The 7,198-nt window shown below is 31.1% G+C and overlaps 1 long non-coding RNA gene across 1 annotated transcript in view; it reads left to right on the top strand.

The window, feature by feature from the left end:
• The window catches only part of LOC136028053 (uncharacterized), a 90,332-nt gene extending 87,440 nt beyond the window's left edge, over nucleotides 1-2,892 (top strand). The window contains exon 2 of the long non-coding RNA XR_010617726.1: nucleotides 1,940-2,892. This is a non-coding gene — a long non-coding RNA (uncharacterized LOC136028053). The remainder of the gene's footprint in view (nucleotides 1-1,939) is intronic.
• Nucleotides 2,893-7,198: the final 4,306 nt, after the last annotated feature.

The raw sequence follows: 7,198 nt of genomic DNA, 5'->3' as shown, positions 1-7,198 counted from the left end.
AAAAAACTAAAAAAAGGCAAAAAAACTACAAAAAAAACTAAAAACTAATAAAAAAAGTAAAAAAGCTAAAAAACTAAAAAAACTAAAAAAAGGTAAAAAACTAAAAAAAAATAAAAAATAAAAAAAACTAAAAAAAAGGAAAAAAACTGAAAAATAAGCTAAAATAAAGGTAAAAACCAATAAAAAACTAAAAAAAAAAAGGAAAAAACTAATAAATGACGACACTCAAAGAGAAAAAAAAGGCAAAAAAACTACAAAAAAAACTAAAAACTAATAAAAAAAATAAAAAAGCTAAAAAACTAAAAAAACTAAAAAAAGGCAAAAACTACAAAAAAAACTAAAAACTAATAAAAAAGCTAAAAAACTAAAAAAACTAAAAAAAAGGCAAAAACTACAAAAAAACTAAAAACTAATAAAAAAAATAAAAAAGCTAAAAAACTAAAAAAAACTAAAAAAACTAAAAAAAGGTAAAAAACTAAAAAAACTAAAAACTAAAAAAAACTAAAAAAGGTAAAAACTAAAAGAACTAAAAAAGAAAAAAATAAATGACGACACTCAAAGAGAAAGCGACCAGGACAAAAGGAATGTTCGATTAGCAATCAACAAAGCACCGGGACACAGGGAGTATAAATGACGACCCGGGGGAAACAGGGGGATATAAATGACGACCGGGACAAAAAAACTAAAAAGAAAAAAAAACTAAAAACTAATAAAAAAACTAAAAAATCTAAAAATCTAAATAAGCTAAAAAAGAAAAAAAAAGGAAAAAAATAAAGGAGAAAAACAAAACTAAAAAACGAATGTATATACAGACCGGGACACCGGGATACAAATGACGACCGGGACACAGGGAATATAAATGACGACCGGGACACAGGGACACAACTACAACGGGGACACCGGGGGGAAACAGGGGGATGTAAATGACGACCGGGACACCGGGACAGGGAATGGTCGATTAGCAATCACCATCAACAAAGCTCAAGGGCAATCATTAGAATCATGAGGTATAGATCTGAATACAGATTGTTTTCCCATGGACCATTATATGTTGCATGTTCAAGAGTCGGTAAACCTGACAATCTATTTATATGCAAAGACAATGGGACAGCAAAGAATGTTGTATATTCGCAAGTTTTACGTAGTTAAAACCATATATATATATCTATCTATATTCACAGGTGGGACATAGGGACACAACTACAATGGCGCGTAACTATTATGGCGCGTAACGACTTACGCGCGCGGGGGGGCTTGGGGGGGGGCGCGAAGCGCCCCCACCAACTAGGTGTTGGGGTGGCGCGAAGCGCCACCCCAACAGCTAGTATATATATAAAAATAAGTTGTCTGTCTGTCTGTGGATGTGTGGATGGATGTGTCAGGTGACGTCACCTGAAAAAACTGGATTAGGTGACGTCAAAACTGAAAAAACTAAAAAAAGGCAAAAACTACAAAAAAAACTAAAAACTAATAAAAAAAATAAAAAAGCTAAAAAACTAAAAAAAACTATAAAGGTAAAAACCAATAAAAAACTAAAAAAAAAACTGAAAAAACTAAAAAAAGGCAAAAACTACAAAAAAAAAACTAAAAACTAATAAAAAAGTAAAAAAGCTAAAAAACTAAAAAAACTAAAAAAACTAAAAAAAGGTAAAAAAACTAAAAAAAAAATAAAAAATAAAAAAAAAACTAAAAAAAGGAAAAAACTGAAAAATAAGCTAAAATAAAGGTAAAAAACCAATAAAAAACTAAAAAAAAGGAAAAAACTAATAAATGACGACACTCAAAGAGAAAGCGACCAGGACAAAAAACTAAAAAAAAAGGCAAAAAACTACAAAAAAACTAAAAACTAATAAAAAAAATAAAAAAGCTAAAAAACTAAAAAAACTAAAAAAAGGTAAAAAACTAAAAAAACTAAAAACTAAAAAAAAAACTAAAAAAGGTAAAAACTAAAAGAACTAAAAAAGAAAAAAATAAATGACGACACTCAAGAGAAAGCGACCAGGACAAAAGGAATGTTCGATTAGCAATCAACAAAGCACCGGGACACAGGGAGTATAAATGACGACCAGGACACAAGTAAAAAAAAAAATTAACAAAACTAAAAAGAAGGTAAAAACTACAAAAAAACTAAAAAGAAAAAAAAACTAAAAACTAATAAAAAAACTAAAAAATCTAAAAATCTAAATAAACTAAAAAAGAAAAAAAAAAGGAAAAAAATAAAGGAGAAAAACAAAACTAAAAAACGAATGTATATACAGACCGGTACACCGGGATACAAATGACGACCGGGACACAGGGAATATAAATAACGACCGGGACACAGGGACACAACTACAACGGGGACACCGGGGGAAACAGGGGGATATAAATGACGACCGGGACAAAAAAAACTAAAAAGAAATAAAAACTAAAAACTAATAAAAAAAACTAAAAAATCTAAAAAATCTAAATAAGCTAAAAAAGAAAAAAAAAAAGGAAAAAAATAAAGGAGAAAAACAAAACTAAAAAACGAATGTATATACAGACCGGGATACCGGGATACAAATGATGACCGGGACCCGGGACACAGGGAATATAAATGACGACCGGGACACAGGAACACAACTACAACGGGGACACCGGGGGAAACAGGGGGATAACCTGACAATCTATTTATATGCAAAGACAATGGGACAGCAAAGAATGTTGTATATTCGCAAGTTTTACGTAGTTAAAACCATATATATATATATATCTATATTCACAGGTGGGACATAGGGACACAACTACAATGGCGCGTAACTATTATGGCGCGTAACGACTTACGCGCGCGGGGGGGCTTGGGGGGGGCGCGAAGCGCCCCCACCAACTAGGTGTTGGGGTGGCGCGAAGCGCCACCCCAACAGCTAGTTTTTTATATTTATTAATATTTTTTTAGTTTTCTTTTTCTCTTATTTTTCAGTTTTTTCCTTTTTTTTTAGTTTTTTTCTTTTTTTGTTTTTAGTTTTTTTTTGTTTTTTACCTTTTTTTAGTTTTTTTAGTTTTTTAGCTTTTTTAGTTTTTTTATTAGTTTTTAGTTTTTTTTTTAGTTTTTGCCTTTTTTTAGTTTTTTCAGTTTTTTTTAGTTTTTAGTTTTTTACCTTTTTTTAGTTTTTTTTAGTTTTTTAGCTTTTTTAGTTTTTTTTCTTTTTAGTTTTTTTTGTAGTTTTTACCTTTTTTAGTTTTTTTTTCTTCTTTTGTATTAGTGTGAAATAATTCAGACGTCATATGCGGACAAACACGACGTCACTCGACAGACAGACAGACAGACATAACCCACAAACAACTTATTTTTATATATATTTATTCATATTTTTTTAGTTTTCTTTTTCTCTTTTATTTTTCAGTTTTTTCCTTTTTTTTAGTTTTTTTCTTTTTTAGTTTTTAGTTTTTTTTAGTTTTTTACCTTTTTTTTAGTTTTTTTTTAGTTTTTTTAGTTTTTTAGCTTTTTTAGTTTTTTTTATTAGTTTTTATTTTTTTTTGTAGTTTTTGCCTTTTTTTATTTTTTTCAGTCTTTTTTTAGTTATTAGATTCTTACCTTTTTTTAGTTTTTTTTAGTTTTTTAGCTTTTTTAGTTTTTTTTTCTTTTTAGTTTTTTTTGTAGTTTTTACCTTTTTTAGTTTTTTTCTTCTTTTGTATTAGTGTGAAATAATTCAGACGTCATATGCGAACAAACATGACGTCACCTGATCCATCCACAGATCCACACACAGACAACTTATTTTTATATATATAGATATATATATATATATATATATATATATATATATATATATATATATATATATATATATATATATATATATATATATATATATATGTATATATATATATATATATATATATATATAATATATATATATATATATATATATATATATATATATATATATATATATATATATATATATATATATATATATATATATATCTTCTATATATATAAAAATAAGTTGTCTGTCTGTGTAACGATGACTCTGGTCAAACATTTTCAGATCAATTGCTGGCAATTGGAAACGAAAAGCTCCCAGTAGTGGGAAAGCCAAGAATGTTGTGTATTCGCAATTTTTACCTAGTTTGAAACACATATATAAATCTATCTATATTCACAGGTGGGACACAGGGACACAACTACAATGGCGCGTAACTAATATGGTGCGTAACGACTTACGCGCGCGGGGGGGCTTGGGGGGCGCGAAGCGCCCCACCAACTAGGTGTTGGGGTGGCGCGAAGCGCCACCCCAACAGCTAGTAAGATATATATCTATATACTAGCTGTTGGGGTGGCGCTTCGCGCCACCCCAACACCTAGTTGGTGGGGGCGCTTCGCGCCCCCCCCAAGCCCCCCGCGCGCGTAAGTCGTTACGCGCCATAATAGTTACGCGCCATTGTAGTTGTGTCCCTATGTCCCACCTGTGAATATAGATATATATATATATATATATGGTTTTAACTACGTAAAACTTGCGAATATACAACATTCTTTGCTGTCCCATTGTCTTTGCATATAAATAGATTGTCAGGTTATCCCCCTGTTTCCCCCGGTGTCCCCGTTGTAGTTGTGTCCCTGTGTCCCGGTCGTCATTTATATTCCCTGTGTCCCGGGTCCCGGTCATCATTTGTATCCCGGTGTCCCGGTCTGTATATACATTCGTTTTTTAGTTTTGTTTTTCTCCTTTATTTTTTCCTTTTTTTTTCTTTTTTAGCTTATTTAGATTTTTAGATTTTTTAGTTTTTTTTATTAGTTTTTAGTTTTTATTTCTTTTTAGTTTTTTTGTCCCGGTCGTCATTTATATCCCCCTGTTTCCCCCGGTGTCCCCGTTGTAGTTGTGTCCCTGTGTCCCGGTCGTTATTTATATTCCCTGTGTCCCGGTCGTCATTTGTATCCCGGTGTACCGGTCTGTATATACATTCGTTTTTTAGTTTTGTTTTTCTCCTTTATTTTTTTCTTTTTTTTTTCTTTATTAGTTTATTTAGATTTTTGATTTTTTAGTTTTTTTATTAGTTTTTAGTTTTTTTTTCTTTTTAGTTTTTTTGTAGTTTTTACCTTCTTTTTAGTTTTGTTAATTTTTTTTTTTACTTGTGTCCTGGTCGTCATTTATACTCCCTGTGTCCCGGTGCTTTGTTGATTGCTAATCGAACATTCCTTTTGTCCTGGTCGCTTTCTCTTTGAGTGTCGTCATTTATTTTTTTCTTTTTTAGTTCTTTTAGTTTTTACCTTTTTTAGTTTTTTTTTAGTTTTTAGTTTTTTTAGTTTTTTACCTTTTTTTAGTTTTTTTAGTTTTTTAGCTTTTTTATTTTTTTTATTAGTTTTTAGTTTTTTTGTAGTTTTTGCCTTTTTTTTTAGTTTTTTGTCCTGGTCGCTTTCTCTTTGAGTGTCGTCATTTATTAGTTTTTTCCTTTTTTTTTTAGTTTTTTATTGGTTTTTACCTTTATTTTAGCTTATTTTTCAGTTTTTTCCTTTTTTTTAGTTTTTTTTTATTTTTTATTTTTTTTAGTTTTTTACCTTTTTTTAGTTTTTTTAGTTTTTTTAGTTTTTTAGCTTTTTTACTTTTTTTATTAGTTTTTAGTTTTTTTTTGTAGTTTTTGCCTTTTTTTAGTTTTTTCAGTTTTTTTTTTAGTTTTTTATTGGTTTTTACCTTTATAGTTTTTTTAGTTTTTTAGCTTTTTTATTTTTTTTATTAGTTTTTAGTTTTTTTTGTAGTTTTTGCCTTTTTTTAGTTTTTTCAGTTTTGACGTCACCTAATCCAGTTTTTTCAGGTGACGTCACCTGACACATCCATCCACACATCCATCCATCCATCCATCCACAGACAACTTATTTTTATATCTATATATATATACTAGCTGTTGGGGTGGTGAATGTGCCTGCTTTTGGTGAATGTACCTGTTCCGACGTCCTTTGAGTATTTGAGAACTAAACGGTACTATACATGACACTTACCGCAGTGCATGCCAAGCTCTGAATTTATTAGAGAATGACCAACACTGGGATAACTGCATCAATGACGCGTGCGAAACGTCAACCTCAAGTCAAATTCGTGCATTGTTTGGCATCATACTAACAACTTGCTCTCGATCAGCTCCTACAGAGTTATGGGAAAAATATAAATCAAAAATTTCCGAAGATACACTCCATCGAAAACGGTTAGAGACGTCAGAAATGACTTTTGATTTTATATCAGAAATTTATAACTACACTTTAGTTATTATAGAAGATGTGTGCGTATGTATGGCAAACAAATCTCTTCAGGATTTGGGAATGCCTTCACCTAATTGTACCGCTGCTGTTTCGACATGTGTAGAATTGGATCGTGAACAAAGTTACAGTACGAGTGATCTATTGTCGTATGTCAAAAATTTGTTCGAGGCTCTGGATCAATGCTTGAAAGATTTGCGAGGGAATTCGAAACCCTTTGGCAGCATATTAATATTGCTTGCGGGAGATTTCCGGCAAACATTACCTATAATACCTAGATCAACCCCTGCAGACGAAATGAATGCTTGCCTGAAAAATTCTAATTTATGGGAACACGTAAAAACATTAAAATTAACTACAAATATGCGTGTCCGATTGCAAAACGATGACTCTGGTCAAACATTTCAGATCAATTGCTAGCAATTGGAAACGGAAAGCTCCCAGTAGATTCAATTTCAGGACGTATACAACTACCTGCTGAATTCTGTAATTTAGTGACGTCCAAAAATGAATTGATTGAAAAAGTATTTCCGAATAGTCTAAACAATTATAAAAATAATAATTGGCTAAGTGAAAGATCGATTCTTTACCCAAAAATATAGACGTCCACGAAATCAAAAATATTGTTTTGACCAAGATTCGAGAGCAGGCAGTCCTTTACAAGTCAGTCGACACAGTTTTGGAACCAAATGAGGCGATTCCATCTGAATTTTTAAATTCCGTGGATCTTTCAGGGTTTCCACCACACGTGCTACAACTAAAAATAGGCGTACCAAATAATACTGTTAAGAAATATCAACCCACCAAAGCTTTGCAATGGCACGCGACTTGCCGTAAAAAAAAACAATGGAAAACGTAATAGAGGCCACAATCTTGACAGGGCCCTTTGACGGTAAGGCTGTTCTTATTCCTCGGATTCCCATGATTCCAACGGATCTGCCTTTTCAATTTAAAAGATTGCAATTCCCAATTCGATTAGCA

This window comes from Artemia franciscana, chromosome 6 (genome assembly GCF_032884065.1).
Source record: "Artemia franciscana chromosome 6, ASM3288406v1, whole genome shotgun sequence".
In the NCBI taxonomy this organism is placed as follows: Eukaryota; Metazoa; Arthropoda; class Branchiopoda; order Anostraca; family Artemiidae; genus Artemia; species Artemia franciscana.
The sequence above is the reverse complement of the archived record's forward strand: the minus strand, read 5'-3'. Positions and strand labels throughout refer to the sequence as shown.